This window comes from Musa acuminata, chromosome BXJ1-2, assembly GCF_036884655.1.
Source record: "Musa acuminata AAA Group cultivar baxijiao chromosome BXJ1-2, Cavendish_Baxijiao_AAA, whole genome shotgun sequence".
NCBI lineage: Eukaryota > Viridiplantae > Streptophyta > Magnoliopsida > Zingiberales > Musaceae > Musa > Musa acuminata.
In genome coordinates this window covers 17,388,743-17,406,513 of record NC_088328.1, presented here as the reverse complement: position 1 = coordinate 17,406,513, position 17,771 = coordinate 17,388,743, and the positions used below count along the sequence as shown (strand labels likewise).

Here is a 17,771-nt window from a genome sequence, read left to right as displayed (position 1 = left end):
ATGTTTCGAGGTCGCCGTGTCGACCCAATTGGTGGGTCCTCCTGTGGGCCCGGTGCGGGGCCACCGGCCAGATTGGACAGCTAGCTGGGGCAAACGTGATGAGGTGTCGCACACAGTTGTCTGTGATCAGACAAAGGTCGTTATAGAGAATATATTTTTATATAATAAAAATAAATAACATATATATATATATATATAAATAAATAACATATATATATATATATATATATATATATATAACATTAGCAGCAAAAATAATCCACTTATTGACGTAACGAAATAGTTGGACGCCTTGACATCTTAGCAAGACGTAAAAATCAATTATTTCTAATTTTTTTATTAATGTGGATATGTAGGAAGTTTAATTTTCTCAAATAAAATATAAAACTATGATATCTTATTGGCAAACTCCCCAAATAAAACTTTTAATTAAAAAAAATTCTCACGGAACTCCTCTTCTTGCGTGGAAAAGATCATTTCACTTTTGTCTCCATCAAACTCGTCATAGTTTGTCTCTATCCTACACCATCACCCTTGCCTTCTTGCATCTTGTCATTGCAAACACTCCCTTGTGCATCTCACCCACCTTTCTCTCACCCATGACACAGATGATCATTAGCCTCCGCTACCCTAACTCCCCTCCCCTTTATCCCATTAGACTTTGCATGTTTTACCTTTGTCATCTTTACTTACAACACAAGCGACCAAAGATAAAAACATAAGTAGAGGAGGTTACAATCAGAAAGATAAAGACAAGTATGAAGAGTAAAGGAGAGAAGAATTAGGATAACAAGAACCAATGATCATCTATGCCATGAGTGAGAATTGTGAAGACAAAATGTATAGATCCAATGAGATCTAACAAGGGTGACAATGCTTAGCAAAGATAATAACCGACAAAGAATATATTATAATTTAAAAAAACACTATAAAATTTTTTAAAAATTGAGATGCTGATTGAAACTTTTTTCAAAAATAAGTTTTTTTTCAGAAATTCGCCCATATCTAATTTAGGACATAAGCAAAGCTTCTGTTGACCCTTTTTCAAATCTTGAAGCTCTTTGCATCAGATCGTCCTTCTGTTAATCATTTGTAAACCAATCTCTTGGGAGACGTCCTATAAACTTGGAACGATAAATATTAACATACAAAAGCCTGTGCGCTTTAAGAATCAACAAGCAGCATCTGTTTGGTGATGTATGAAATGAACATATATTTTTGTCTCTTTTTCAGAAAAATGCATGACAAAGTAACGCAGGTTCTTCCAACTTGTGGAAAAAAAAAAAGGAGATTTTTGTGGACTGAGAAGAAACACAAAAAATTGCCCATATTTGATGCAGGATAGACTGATGAGATGGCAATCTCAAAGCATTCTTTTCCCCTGTAGCTAGAATGATTTACTCGCTAATACAGCAAAGGAGACCTTCCTGTTCCAGTGGAGAGCTCGCTAGTTAGCTAGGCTAACTAAGTTTTCCCGAGAATGATGTGCTGCAATCCCCTTTCACAGGAATTTATGAGGAACTGAATAAAACTCATCAGTCTAATCTTGGTCGTTCTTTTCCAATCTGTATATCATTAAAAATCCGATCAGCAACCAGAGAGTTAAAAAGGGAATCGAATTATGAAACTCACCCTTGTCAAATGTGCAAGATCACATGAAATTTGCTCATCTAATGAACTCAGCTTCTTTGACAACTCCATCAACCTGCATTCAGGAAAAGGTGAGCAATGAAACACTAGATTTAACTTGTGTGCTTCAGGTATAAAAAGTTGGTGCTGATTGTGTAACACAGCAACATAATCTGTTTTAGTTTCAGCTCGTGAAATATCAACACCACAGATTATGAAGCACCGAAGGGAATCAATACCATCATGGACCCTCTCTATCTCCTAAATAGCTCTGTGCAAGGTGTTAAAGGCATATATAACTATAAAACATGGCAACCATGTTAAATCTCACTTACATTGTCAACCTGTGAAGCACTGCTACATGTCGTATTCAATAGAAAGATGCACAAGGGTTGATGCCTAACAAGGATAGCTATGGATTTTCACCTTTTCTTCCTACTGACTATAGAAAAACTGGTTCATTAGCCAAGCACTCCACTTGCTAGAGTTTACAAATTTAGTTGAGACACGGGCTAGGTCAAGCAAGCACTTACCGTTGTCACAAGAAAAAATTTGGTTTGATAAAATCAAGTCATCACAGTATTCTTCTGCATATGTTCCATTCACAGCATATGAGATACTGAACTACCACAAAATCACACATGAGAGGATTTCTAATACATACCGGCAAGGCGGCAACTAAAAATCAGAAGACCAGATCAGTTATATATGGCATGTGGAACAGAGGAAGCACAAAAATTACTGTGAGACCATGTTTATTTACACTTTTGGCTATGGAAGATGTATCCACTGCATGCCGCAAAATAGTTGTAATCAGTGGCATGGAATACGAGTGGTACTAACCAGTCCGACCAAGTCCACCAATACCAACATATGGCTTAGTATCGGTACAAATACCATTCATTTTTTATCTTTTCCATTATTTTACTCAATGATACTAAACGATATAGGTCGGAAAATCACTCAGATTACTGAAACAAGTGTCAGACTCTGATTTAAATACTTGATGAGTGGTTTCTTCTCCCGTATTCTAATGTCAGGTGATCATTAATTTGTAGGACATTTCTTTTCCAAAGACCAATTTCAACTGAAATTGAAGAAAATCACAAGAAAAGCTACGAAAGTACAAGCAAGCTGATGCTAATGGCTTAATCCTAAGCCTTCAAATGATTTGACCTAACCTTACCCAAATATAGCTACATTAGGTTTAACAGTGAGATACTGCATGTCAACTCAAATACATTCTGATAGTGTCAATATCAACCACATAAAGTGGTCATCATATAAAAGAATATTTTATTTTCTTACAATATATATTATAAGCTTCAGGATTACCAAAAGCAATTTACAGATTAAACAGATAAATGTGTCATTTGTTGACTTCTCATAGGCAGATGAGAGAAATACCATAATAATTTCTCCTAATATGTTTTCCATTAGCAGGAAAAATGTAGCTTATTTTACCCAAACTCCCACCAAATTGTTGATTGCGAGATGTGTGCTATAGTTCAAATGCTATGAACATGAACTGAAGTCCTAAGTAGACACTGGAAACTAATAACAGCTACCAACATGTTGCATTCCAGATAGATCAACAATCTCACTGATGAGTGAGTGCTTAATCCTCTCAAATGATTAGTCATGAATATCAAAGGCTAACCAGAACTGACAAAAGTAATGATGCAGCCAACTCCAAAAATTTTAAAACTTGAGGTGCAATAATGGATAATGAGCTGTTAGGACTCTAGCTAGGAGAGTCCTAATTGAGAGGGACATTCATGTAAAACCTACCTAAGCCGACCCCTATTAAAGAGGTGAAGAGGCCGGCTAGGGTTAGGAGGTTATTTCTTAGAGAAGAAAAGGGAGTTGTAAAGGAATAGGAGTCTTGAGTAGGAGTCCTATTAGGAGTTGGTTAGAAGTAGGAGTCTTGAGTAGGAGTCCTATTATGAGTTGTTTAGAAGTAGGAGTCTTAAGTAAGAGTCCTATTAGGAGTTAGGGTTTAGAAGCCCTATAAATAGTCAGGTATTCCACCTCTTTTCATAAGCAATAGATGAATCTTTTCTACGATCTTTGAGCAGCAACTTGGAAGGAGAAACCCCTATAGAGCTCCAAGGAGGCCGATCCCCTAAAGAGATCAACCCCAAGTTTAGAATCTGCAAGGGTTCTATCATGAGCCTGTCAACAGAGTTGTTTCACCCGCATATCCAATCCATGCAGGCACCAACTGGTGAGCTAAGATGATTTAACCTATTCATGTAGGTCTTAGGAATATGGTTTCTCATGGAAAAAGTAAGCTTGAAGTAAGACCAAACCTGCGATCAAAATAACAGAGAGAAGAGTAGAGGGACTGATGAGCATCACACTATTTGGAACAATCAAAACTTGAGGTACAATAAAGTGGTGAGTTATATTACAATGAGCCTGTAAGTTGATTCATTTGCATATGCAATCCATGCAGGCATTTTGCCCTGTTCATGTAGATCTTGGAAACTAAAAAGATTTCTCTTTGGTTCTCATGGCAAAAGTAAGCTTGAAGTAAGACCAAAATTGAAATCAAAATAATAGAGAGAAGAGTAGAGGGAATGATGAGCATCAGAGTATTTGGACCCAAAGTAAAAAAGGAGCAAAAGAGGAATTAAGGTACATATTGAAAACCATCATCTGTATCTCAGATCAAAGATTTATAATCATCACAGTTTAAGGTCTTGGAACATGTTTGCTACGTACAAAGGCCATGAACAAATAAGTAATGATCGTAAACATGGCAACGGAAAGAGTTCAAACATAAAGTCAAGAGTTCATCAAATACCTTTGGATTAAAGAATCGATAGGCTCTATCATACCACAAATTTTATATTGCTCAGGATCCTCATGGAAACTGACCATTCCATCCTTTTGGTTTATTGAAGCAGATATCTCTGCATCCTGAATCTGAAAAAACACACAACATTGCTGAGCAGTCACCAATATGCTTATTATTTGTTACAGAATCAATTAATGCCCAAACATACCATCTGAAGTACATGCATCTCAGCATCATTTGGGGTCTTCAGTTGGGAAGCATTTGCTATGTCTTGCAGTGACAAAGTCAAGTAGGTCTGTGTCAGTCTTTGAATATTGCACTTGTAAAGAGAAGATAGAACTTGTTTCACTAATCCAACATTGCTGTCCTGCAAAATAAGATATATACGTCAAATTGAAGCAGAGATCACACTGGGAGAATTCATCTTATTATGAAAGCATTGCCAGTGTAAGTGGCCCATAACAGTGCATGTTGATGCTGGTAACAAAATAAAAAAACCAATAAATCTTAAATCACATATGTAAAACACAGCAAAAGAAAAACTGAATTATAACAAGAAAGCTTCACGATCAGCATAGTGTATAACTAGATTACTAAATTATATACTGAGACTTGAGATGGTCAAGGTAGAAGGATTGTCTAACTCTATTAGCTAATGGTAGACAACATAGAAATAAATAAGATACTTACAGATTGAAAATTTTCTAGGTTTGTCTGGATGCAAGCCTCTAATTCAGAAAATGTCCCAGTAGCATAGCAATCAGCCAGATCAATATATGGCTGCCAAAAGAAAATCCACAAGTACTTAGAATTTACAAAATGTTGCTAAACTTAGATGCACTATAGCCATAGCAACGAGCTCACAAAATGCATTTCAGCATCATCCACGAGCATCGCCGAACATAATTATAGACAATATCAGAATATTAGTGCATGCATATGGACATAATAATCAAACAAGTATTTTAAAGCAAGGATTGTAATTTTGTACCATACCAAAGATTCGATCTCAGCTCAATACGGTACGATACGAGTATACCAAATAGTACGCTTTAGCATACCGCTCGATATATATATATATATATATATATATATATATAAGGGAGGCAGCGTTGTCGAGTCATCTCGTTTCTTCTCCCCATCGAGGCTTCTTATCCCTACACGGATGAGAAGTCGCCGACAACGCCAAGGCCTCATCGCCTCAGACGAGGAGGAGGTGACATCTCATCTGCCGCGAGGGAGGGCGGCGACGGATCGGGATTGTCGAGGGAGAGCGGCGCCGGATCTCCAGGTTCTCCCTTTTCTTCGTCCTCTTCTTTATTCTCCCACAGTTAATACCGCCTAGTAGCGGGTGGTGACAGTCAAAATCGACCGTTATCGATCGATTTCGGGCGATAACGAGGCGCGATCTGCTGGTGGACTGGTATGTACCACCCGGTATGGGCGGTATCATTCGAAATTAAAATCCTTGCTTTAAAGTAAAACATATTGGAACCAATAAAATCAGACTCAAGAATGAAAGATCCCTTTAGAGCATGAAGTGTGAAGTACTCAACTCTGAAGAAAACTAAAGTGGCGTTCATTGACCATGCAACATTTCAAGTATTCTTCACAGCCAAGATGCATATAATGTAACTAGTGGGTCTGCAGAAGGTATGGAGAAACTAGTATCCAAGTAGGCAAGAACATAATCATAAATATTATCTGCAAAAAGGAAATCACAATCAAGCAACTTCAGGTTTTGCCAAAGAGCTTGACAGGATTGTAACAGCAGTTATGCTTCATATTTCACCACTAAATTCCAGTTTGAAAATGATCTTTGTGCTAGAAAGTAGTCAATTGGAAACAAAACAAATGGAAACTGGAGACATCCGTAACTTAATAAAGATGATCAGCCAAGAAGGTCCTCGTGAAGCTGCAAAAACAGCAGCAACCAAGCAATTCCATCGAGATATAACCAGCTACACTAACAGCAAAACACCCGAAATGCTGAATAAGAGTTGGCTAACATGTTCTATAGGAATGTACTAAAACAACACTATTTCACAAATGCGAATCAGCTACTATAACAACCGATGCAAATATGCACATATATTACCACATAACATTCAAAGATGAAAAGGAAAGCAGCAGTTAATTGAATTCTAAGTCCACATATCTATTTTTGAATAGATTTGAACTGTCTGTGAGCGATAATTGTTATCAGATCTAATAAACATAGATCTAAACTGATTTCAGTATGGGGCTAAATGCATTTCTGGTATCACCCAAAAGCACAAAGTGTGGACTAAAAACCATCTAAAAATGACTCATTACATCAGCAACTAGATTTGGTGTGAAAAAAGGGTTCTCAAACTATTTTGGGCTACTATAAAAGAAGTAATTAGTTCAGAACCATCGGATTAGATAAACTATACAGAATAAGGAAGACTTAAAAGAAAGAGGTTTAAGTTATGGATAAGGAGAACTAATATAGTTTGCTTAGAGGAAACTGAGTGGGTGAGTGAAAAATCTAGGGAGTTGATACTATAAGCAAAGATGAAGCTTGGCAAGCATTAAGTATTATACTATTATTGTAGTAATGATTTTTAAAAATAGGTACAGGTAAATACATGAACGATAGAATTTTATTATTAAAATTTGTGCAAGGAGAAGAAATGTTGACTGTCATAAATTCTTATGCTCCACAAATAGGATTAGATGATTTAATCAAAAGGAAATCTGAAAAAGATTAGATGGAACTATTCAAAGAATATCAATGAATGTAAAACTTTTCATTACAGGCAATATAAATGGCACATACAGAAAAAGATATGAACGATAAAACAGTGCATGGGGTAATGATTACTAGGAAAAGAACAAAGTTGGAGATATGTTTTCATATGTTTCCATCTTATGATCATATGTTTGTTTACTTGGTTCAAGATAAGAGATGAGAATTTTACTATATAAGTAGACATAATTGTAAGGCTTTTTTCCTTTTACTAGTTAACATAATGATATCTGATCATTCAAACACTTATATTCTGTGTAAAAAAGCTTCTGAGTTTCTACCACTTAGAACCTTTATTCATACTTTCCAAACTCAATAATCTGTTTTTTCAGTACCCTACTTGATCAGCAAGCTCAGAAAGTTATAGGTTCCAATAGAAACTTACTAGGTAACTTTAAGAATCCAAATTTGTTTACACATTAAAGATGTAAGACAATGAAATCCAAGAAATTGAAGTTGTAAGCAAGCAAAAAAAAAACTGTCGGAGTATAGTGAAACAAAAGGTTTAATTTTCTAGGTACCATAATTTATAAATACCTGAGTATGTCTCTTCAAATTCCTTTGAGCAGTTGAAGATGTATATTTTGGGAATGGTGGAACCTGACAAAGGTAATTTGAATTCAACTCAAGATCAACATGTTGACAGCTTTGATTAGGAACAAACAGATATCAGGCATGACATCTGTACGCATTTCAGCATCTTTTTTAATGTGTCAGAATTGACAGTGCAAAAGCACATTTGTGAGGAAAAATACTTTAATACAATTACAAAATTGAGCAAACAATTACACAAATTATTATCATTTTAAGAGTCTCTTTTTGAATGATACAAAACTTCATATTGTGTATTCTTGAACAACTTCAAAAACAACAAAAATCAGAGCACTTTGCTTTCTAGTGAAGATAATTTATCAACTTATGGTGTCCTTATGATTGCTACAGCCAATGGAAAACAAATTGACTTTATCAAACAAATATTATACACATCATTGATCTTATTCTTTATGTTCATTGAGTTCATGTGTACCAAAGGCAGTTATTTTGTTATATATGTTCTTCCAAGGTTCCTTGCACATATATTGATACAAAGTTGTCTTTAAGAAGCATATGGCCAGTAAACTTACTATTTGTTTATCAGTAATTTAAAAAGGCGCTCGGGCGAGGTGAGGCGAGACGAGGCCCAAGCGCCTCGCTTCATTTCCAGGCGGCGCGCTTCAAAGAGGCACCGCCTAGGCGCTCGCCCGAGCCCAGGCACCGGGCACTTCGGGCGAGCGCTTGGGTTAAACCAGGCGACCGAACCAGCGGTTTAGGTCTGGTTCGATCTTCAGTGCTTTAGTTGGTTCAATCGAACAAACTAAAGCACCGATATCAGCGCGACTTCCCCAACCCTAACCCTGCTCGCCGTTCACGCTGCTCCCTGTCACTATCGCCGCTCGCTGCTCCCGCTGCTCGCTTCTGCCGCTGCCACTGTTGCCGCTCGCCACTCTCACTGCCACTGCCGCTCGTCGCTCCCGCTCCCGCAGCCGCTGCTCGCTGTTGTCGCTGCCTCTGTCGCTGCTCGCTGCTACCGTTGTCGCTGCCACTGTCGTCACTCGTCGTTGCCGCTACCGTTGTCGCTCCCGCTTTTCTCAGCACCCTCGGTCTTCCCTTACACTTTTCTCCTCTCTTTCGTTTCTCCTTTTTCGAAATCGAAAGTATACTGTTAACAGTATACTATATACTGTTAACAATATACTGTATACTGTTAACTATATATAGTATAACACTATTATTTTGATTTTAATACTATTAATTTTTATTTATTTGAAATTATTGTTAACTGTATATAGTATAGCAAGTGTACATTATGATTTTGTATCTTAGATTTTCTTAATTTAATAACATATTTTTATTTAAAATTTTAAATAATTATATTTATTAATTATATTATATATTTTTATATTTTAGCGTCTCACTTCGCTCGGGCGAGCGCCTAGCGCCTCGAGCGTTTTTGGACCGTGGCGCCTTTTGGCGCCTAACGCTTATTAAATCGCTGTTGTTTATACACCCACCTGACTATTTTGTGGGACCATACCCCTAAAATTACTAATCAATAAGCAAACTTTAACTAGGACATTTTTAGCAAGGACTTCAATTTCACCTAACCTGGTCTATACCGATAGGTATTTACCAGTCGGGCATCAACTAGGATGTGGTCCACCTTCATTTGAACGGTCTGATCCTTTTCTTTTAAGCAACAGCTGCTCAGTTTTTGTGTTTTATCAAAGCAGCAACGGAGCTTTTAGGGCTCACGAGCAGCCCCCAGCCCTGCTGTTACCACCTACGTCACCCTCTTAGCTCCTCTCTCCATCGCCAGACCACCTCAGCCCACTGTCGTCAGACCAGTATTTTTCTTCCTGTTCCTCCCCTCCCCCTCCTCCATCTCCTCCTCTGCCTAGTATTCTCCTACATCCTTCTTCCCTCCCTTCCACCCCCACCAGTAAAATGGTACCATGGCACATGTGAGTGTACTGTGTCCTTAGTACACCGGCATGGATCAGGCCTGTATTGGTCCAGTCAGGGACTGATATGGGTCCAATATCCAAAATTGCATTCTTTAATTTTTACTTTTTAGTATGAAAAGTACAGGATGCCCTTCCAAAAACTCCTAGTAGTTAAGAAACACATCATGTATCATAAAATTTAATATATACTATTGATATACACAGTAATAAAGTGTCATATTCATGGTATGAACTATGAAGGTTTCCATAAAGTCATAACCAAGTATACAGGATCTACAACCTAGTATCTCCAAGATTATATGACAGGAAATTTTACGTATATCGAGGTCCAAAGTCCAAACATTCCACAATTTAATGTACATCAAAAGTAGAAAACCTAACTCTGTAATTAATTCAAAATAATTCACAAATATTTAGGGATTAAACATCACTATGAATACAAAGCTACAAGTAGGTAAGACATTCAGTTGCTACATGTGGGCAAGCACAAAGCCAAGCACAATAAATATAAGAATTGCAAGTTGAATTGCATTGACCAGCTCATTATTTCAAGTTGCATACATTCAAAAATGAAATATATTTCTTTACAAATTTAAGCAGTTATATTTTGACAAATGTCAATAACTAAAACTAAAATGCCATGGGAAACATAAGCGTACAAGGAACCAAGCCAAATAAAATTAAGTGACAAACTAGCAATAAACAATATGTTGCGGTAGAAGTGTTAGGAATCTTGGCCTCAGAAAGGGGTGGTTACAGTTTGACACATCAAGAAAAATGATAAATGAATCAACATTTAGACTTGTGAGTTGATCAAAATACTACTTAAGGAAAACAAATGGTTGAAAAACTGGAAAAAAAAAATCACATCAAACAATTAATAGATATCATCACACACTAATTGTTGTTAAGTCAAGCACTAACATTATTGGACACTGTAGCAGCATAGAAGCTAGAAATCTTTTGGAGAAACATAAAACAAAACAATGTAAAAGAAAATCATTTTCTAAAGAAACATCTTATAATGAACACAATGAAGGTCTAGAAACCAATGACATCTGTCACAGCTGGAAGCCAGATGAACCATAGTGCGCAAAACAATACTTCCATAACATACTGGTAGAAGCCAGATATGCTGAATGATTTAACAATATAGCAAATAAAATTTTAAAATCCTGCGTAACTTACAATATAGCAAATAAAATTTCAAAATCCAGCATAACTTAACCTTCAACCTGGTAGCTGATTTCTTGGATGGTAACAAAAGAACCTTCAAAGATCAGTTCCTCGTCTTTCATGCTTCAAAATCACATACAAAAGTAACTATATATAGCCACATCTATTGAGTTCTGACTCTAAATTGTCAGAGTAACCTCAAGAGTTAAGACTAGTTTAAATTCAGCAGTGCCTTTTGCCACCATAGGCAAAATGAAGCAAAACATTGATATTTGTAATATGAACAATTAATCAGACTATGAGGAATACAAGAACTCACAGGACTTTAGTAAGCCTCTTCCCTCTCACATCCCTTCTAATTTTTAGGGCCCTAGCACTGTTGCTTGTCAACTATGAAAATTCTAAAGAATTCTGTGTCTCAATATTTCTTCATGGGTTGTCATATCTTGATAAAAAAACCAGTTGAGTATATGTTCTATCAGAAAGTTATGGTCCATATATGTAGCATATTCATAACAGTTTGCACTGACCTAATGAAAAAATAAAATAGATATATCATAGCCTAATAACAATCTTAAAACAAATAAATATTGAAGAGAATCCAGATCTCCTATTACTTCATGTAACACAAATATTGACTGTTACAACCTAAAACCTTTTTATGAAGAAAATAATAAAAAACTAAAATGATGTAAATTTAGAAACAAACGGAAACAAGACCACCAAACCATAATGCTCCAACCATCTGGAATAATATATATCTTTTCCTGTCATTAGGCTTTATACATGGCAATGTCATCGGATAACTCAAGCATTCAAATCTCTATCTGTAGTTTTAAATAAAGCCCTCTTAAGCCTCTTTTACTCTCCTCACACAACCAATTCTATGTGTCTCACATGATGATGTGATTATTTTAATCACTAAAATAACTATCAGAAAGCGGAATGAACTAGGCCTAATTATTTATGAATTAAAACATTTTATTTTTAATATTTTCTATCAACTCCATACATCAACGTCAACATTATACAAACTCTTTATACATGTTGCGTTCTAAACACCCAACACTCAAAAAGCATGGCTGACATAACAACTGTGTATATAAATTTAGAAATAGCTATAGTAGACCTCTTGTATTAAAAAGGTAACAGAACTGCAAATTCGATTACAAATCACATGTCCGCATTCTATATTTACAAAATAATCAAATTCTCCAATGGATGAATCAAATCACTGAAAATAAAGTTTTCATCTCATCTGCTAAAACCAGCTAGGACTTCCTCTAAGAGAACAAAAAAACCATAGTTAATTTATGTTGATCAATTTTGCAAACACCCAAAATACCTTAGTATATCTGCTTTAACCATGCATACATCAGTAAAATAATTTTTCTTTTTATAGAAGCAAATTTCTTTTCGTTCCAGTTATACAAGTTTAGCTTTCATTTGTGATAGTATTTGTTTTAGAAATGTTATTCCACGGATGAGAACTCTATATGACATAAAGCAAAGAGAATGATGTAGAAACAGGAAAAAAAACTTTTTATATATCAGTTTCATGTACACAGTTGCAGAACAAAAATCATCATGCTTTAATATTCACTTCAACCACATGTAGTGGTTTCAGTTGCTTCCAGATACTATAACAGTTGAAAGACAAACCAAGTGATGGCCACCATGTACAAAACATATTCAACAGTATCCTAGTATAAACGTAAAAGATCTGCTAAAGATCAAAGCCATCTAGAAATCCCATGTTTAATCTAATATAAAAATATTTCGACAAACTCACTGAAACTTTCTACCACTGGCTCAGGAAAATCATGAAATACTACAAGCACACCTGTCCATTAAGGATAAGTGAAACCAGAATGTACTTTTTATATGCTTCAACAGCTATCACAATCAAAGCATCCATTGGTGCAGTAACAACCTGGTAAAAGAACATCACTCAGCAAAACTTGTGTAAAAGAAAATTTAATATCAAGTTATGTGTACCATCTACATACATTATGAAGACACCCCAAAGCTTTCCGAAAACGCTTTAATCCAATATTTATCATTCCCCTATTACAATATTAATTAAAATAGTCAAAAAATCACTTTTATAAATACTAAGAAATGAGGTTGCCATTATGACAAATGGACTAGAAATTCTTTATATATTATTCCAAAAAAAAAAGAATAGATTAATAAGGACATTATCCAGAGTAAACATTGGGTTGTTAACCTAGAGAGAGTCATCAGGGATTTGTGCGATCATTGTTTTTTAATTCAAGAACAATTAGGTGTTGCCTCAATAAAAGTAAAATAGAAAATCATCTAAGAGGACAAGGACAAGTTCAAAGAGAAGCTACAAACATTGTGATTAAGCATTGTTGGTTAATTAGGATCAACTAAAGGTACATGTTACATGATAAACCTTATTTTGGAATATTGTGATCTAGTTACTCACATGATAAACCTCCCTAAGTAGTGTCTGTTATTTGCTGGTAAAGTTGTCTTAGTTGATAAGAGTATATGTGGAATTAATTACAAACTTGAGCTATATTACTTACATGATAGACCTCCCTTACATAATTACAACTTGAGCTATGTTACTTATATGATAGCTATGTTATTTATAAAAAAAAGCTGCAAATATTGTGATCTAGTCACTAACATGAAAGATCTTCCTGGTGTATGTTATTTGTTGATGATATTGTCTTAGTTGATGAGAGTCTAAATAAAATTAATTATAAACTTAAACTATAGAGGCAAGCCTTAGAAACTAAGGGTTTTAGATTAAGTAGAACTAAAACAAAATATATAAAATATAATTTTAGTGATTCTTGAAATAGCCAGGAGAATATAGTTAAATTAGATGGACAAGAAGTCTCTTTAAGTAAAAACATTAGGTGTCTTGAATTAATTATTCGACAAGATGAAGAGATCGACGAAGATATTATTCATAGAGTAAAAACAAGAAAGTTAAAATGGCAAGGGACATCATGAGTCTTATATGATCATTGAATAACTTTGAGATTAAAAAAAAAATAAGATAATTGTGAGACCAATAATATTTTATGAATATAAGTGTTGAAAAGTTAAGAAACAACATATACAAAAATTTTATGTTGCTGAAATGAGAATGTCGAGATGAATATATGGTGTTACTAGGAAATATAAAAAAAATATATATTTTTATTCGTGAACAACTAGGTATCACTTTGATAGAGGATATGATAAGAGAAAATCATTTAACAAGATATAAGCATATGCTTGATGACCTCCGAATACGATAGTCAAAAGAGGTAAAATGATTAATGCCAATATACGAGGAGAGGTAGAAAAAGATATAAAAATACTTTAATAAAAATTATAAATACATATTTAAGTACTCTGAACTTAAATAAACATATGGATTTTTATATATCTTAATGGTAGCAAAAGATCCATGTAGCCAACCCCAAATAATTAGGACTTACAACTTTGTTGTTGTTGTCAAGGTTTTTAATTTCGAATGATACCACTCGTACCGGGCAGTACGTACCAGTTTGCCAGCAAACCGGTATGCGGACCACTCGCTGTCGGACGATACCGTCGATTGGGGCTGTTTCCACCCCATTACCACCCGAAATCGGTCGATGACGATCGAAGGAAGAAGAGGGAGAAGAAAAGGGAGAACCTGGAGATCCGACGCTACTCTCCCTCGACGATCCCGATCCGTTGCCACCCTCCATTGCAAGACGCCACAGATGATATGTCGTCTCCTCCTCGTCTGCGAGGCGTCATCAGCGACTTTTCCTCACCCGCATGGGGAGAAGAAACCTCAGCGACGTCGCCGAGGCTTCACAGGGAGAAGAGACCGAGCAGAGGAAACCGTTGAGACTTCGTGGGGAGAAGAAACCAAGTAGAAGAAACTTCGTGTGTGTGTGTATATATATTTGTGTATATATATATATATACCGAGCAATACACTTGGACATACCGCTCGGTATACTCGTACTGTATCGTACTGAGTTGAACTCGATACTCCGGTACGATACGAAATTACGAACCTAGTTGTTGTTGTAGTTGATTAGAATCAATAATGTAATGAAAGGTAGTGTAGCCCTAACAAGAATTAAAATAATAAAAAGAGATATAATTGGCCTTTGAATTACTAAAGTTATTGCATTACACAACCAAATGGCAAAGAACATCTACCAAGCTGACCCTAAATAGTGGGGACATAATGACTCAATACTATTGTTGTATGACATGTCCATGCACCTAAATTAGAATAATGAGAAGGAAAATTCAGTATGGACTACTGTTAACTTGAAGAAATAATCTGAGGGCAGAAAACATCCAGAATAATCAGAAGCCAAATCTACCACTAATTTTCAAGTATAGAACAACCTGACACACGTCAACAAATAACCTGTGGTAGTACCTAACAGTCTTTTGTAGGAGTGGAAACAGATCAAATATTGGAAAAACTGTATTTGCATCCACATTTAATAGTGGTTACAGATTGGGATATGGATATTAAAATGCTACTAAGTTCTGTATCCATAATTACACACATATGATACAAAGAAAATACATAGCAAACAGCTTAATTTTGGGGTTAAAATTTGAATAATTCATTAATAAATAATGAGGACATCATCTCAATTTTTTCATCAAATTCCTCAGATTAAAACCCAAAAAATTGGTTTACTGCTTATCATTGTTGTTCTGTATAATTCTGGGGTTTAAATTATAAAGCAAACATGAGAAGAATCAAATTAATGATAAAAGGAGAATATATTATACAATGAAACCATCCTCGCATGACTTGTATCATTACACCATAGATAGGATGCTAACTAGCTGTCAACATCTATTAATTTTAGACTGTGACATGGAGATCTGAAGTCATTTCCTCTAAATTAAACTTTCAGGCCATCATGTTCCTTATGAAATTAGTAAGTCAAACATGGATCCAGACTGCAATATGTAACTAACTGTCAGTAACCAGAACAAGTAGTTAAGCTTTATTCATTTTACTATCAGAACTTACTGAGAAACAAAGACATAGCCTATAAACACAAGTATTATATGGCACTGACCCATAATAGCAATAGAGGAAGTGGTCCCTCGGCTGATCAACCTCAAATATATCATCATCCAAAATACTTAGTCCAGCTTTATAGAACTTTGCTCGCAGACAGAGAAGAAGATAATCTGAATGTAAAGTTGTCAACTGCTCTGAGGAGGTCTGAAGTTTACGAATAGCTGTTCGCAAGGGAGTTATTCCCCGTATGGGAACTTGAAGTTGCATAACCTGATCCTTAAAACTCTTGCAAACAGAAATAACTGCATACAAAAAATAAATAGTGCATTAGACATATCTAACCATCTATAATGAAGAAAGCACCAAAACTAATAATAATATAATAATCAGCTGGCTGGCAATAAGACCATCACAAATCATACATTTTTCAGGTGCCAAACGTATCTGTTCTGCCGAGCATGAGTTAATAAATCCTACTATAAACGGAAGAAATTTTTCATCTTGCTCCCTTGAAATTGGCCTAGATGAGTAAGCCTCCCTGTCAAGCCAAACATGACAAACAGTGAATATAAACTTTTTCATCAAGTGAAAGAGGATGTCAGCACTAGGAAAACTCAGGAAAGCTGAAAACGATGGGATACAAATGATTTGATTCAGTTGTCATAAATTGAAGCACCCATCTTATAAACTCTCAAACACAAAACTCAAGGTAGTACATTAGTCAATTTAAAACTAAACCACGACAGCAACTGAAAGAGTTAGCAAACTTAACCAACTAAATTACTATACAGTGTAACCCATCAACACTTGTCTCCCTTTTGAAACATCATCGTGATCTAGCATTATCCATCCATCAAAATCACGACAACCTTTAAATTTTTTCATCTTCCACTTATATTGTTGAGCGCATCACAGCCTTTTCTTGCGGCATTGACATCCTTTGAGGCCCTTCCCACATCTTATACACTATGATAATCAATAATTTTTTATGATAAAGAAGATCATTCTTTATTTTTTCTTTGAAGTTGGAGGATGCATTAACTCATGTATGAAATATAATGATAGAAGGAGAAATTCCTCGATCCAGTCTGTGTGCCCAATCAACTCATAATCCCATTAATTATCGCAATGGCAAGGCCCTTATAAACAAGTAAGAATTTACAGCAATGCTTCAAGATACACAACAGTGCTTTCCGCTTGACCAAACTGAGCCAAAAAACATCTTAATCAGACGTGTAGCGCAACAACCAAACCAAACCAAACGGCAAGGCAAGAAACTGATGGAGAGGATTGGTGAGGCTCTCAGTGCTTACAACAGGAAGAGGTAACCGAGAGTGTGGGCGGAGGGGTCAAGCTGATGGAGGAACGGGCCGAGGCGGGCGGCCCGGGAGCGGAGTGCGCCCTCCGATTGCTTGAGGAGGGAATGGAGGTCGGCGACCTCCTCGTGGCTTCCCGACAGCGCCTGGATGTGCGCCACCACCGCCTTCACCGACTCCATCCGTACCTGCCCCATCGACAAAAAATCCTTCGCGAGAGAGAGCGCGCGTTACAGTCTTACGGGACCGATTCATGAGACGGTCCGGTTCGAGTTGGGGAGATCACCAAACATAGCACGTGTTTAGTGACCGGACTAAGCAGAGTCGGTCTCGAAACGTAACTGCGAACCGAACTGACCTAACAAACCGGTCAAATTCGGTTTGGTCCTTTTTTCTATAAAATAATATATAATTATTATTGAATAAGACACATGGCAAGTTGGCGACACTTTGGATCATGTCATGTGGGCTTAGTCCACTGCCACGTGGCGGGGAAAAGTGAATAGTCGTAATTGAAAGTTATATGATTTTTAGATTCGAAGAATTC

At 36.1% G+C, this 17,771-nt stretch overlaps 1 pseudogene; it reads right to left on the bottom strand.

Annotated features, from left to right (window-relative positions):
• Positions 1 to 1,361: 1,361 nt before the first annotated feature.
• On the bottom strand, positions 1,362 to 17,474 carry LOC135596105 (COP9 signalosome complex subunit 3-like; annotated as a pseudogene).
• Positions 17,475 to 17,771: the final 297 nt, after the last annotated feature.